This window comes from Herpailurus yagouaroundi, unplaced genomic scaffold, assembly GCF_014898765.1.
Source record: "Herpailurus yagouaroundi ecotype Mexico unplaced genomic scaffold, PumYag 66586, whole genome shotgun sequence".
In the NCBI taxonomy this organism is placed as follows: domain Eukaryota; kingdom Metazoa; phylum Chordata; class Mammalia; order Carnivora; family Felidae; genus Herpailurus; species Herpailurus yagouaroundi.
In genome coordinates, this window is record NW_024419518.1 from 1 (window position 1) to 368 (window position 368).

General features: G+C 32.6%; 1 long non-coding RNA gene across 1 annotated transcript in view; it reads right to left on the reverse strand.

Annotated features, from left to right (window-relative positions):
* Positions 1 to 54: 54 nt before the first annotated feature.
* The window catches only part of LOC121024641 (uncharacterized), an 845-nt gene continuing 531 nt past the window's right edge, over positions 55 to 368 (reverse strand). The window contains exon 2 of the long non-coding RNA XR_005787774.1: positions 55 to 184. This is a non-coding gene — a long non-coding RNA (uncharacterized LOC121024641). The remainder of the gene's footprint in view (positions 185 to 368) is intronic.

Genomic DNA, 368 nt, shown 5'->3' on the forward strand with positions numbered 1-368 from the left:
GTTCTATTCAGATCAAAGCAAAGTCAGCCAAGAATAATCAAAACTCTCATGAAAAATATTCAAAATATGGACTGTTTATTAATGGTAAGTTTCATCCTCAACATACATCATGCTTTGATGTTAGCTAATGATCGTGTGACATCACCGTGCTTACCAACAAATTTTAAAATAATACTTACTGCACCTTCAGCTCAGCTTAAAATTCGTTTTGATATATGCCTTATAACGTACCTAATAACTGTTCACCGGTACACGCACATACTTATTAGTACAACAAATGTGTATGGATTAGGGTACATACTAAAAAACATGTTAAAACATGTATCCAAAAAGCTTCATAAATAAGACAGTGGAAATCACCAACTATG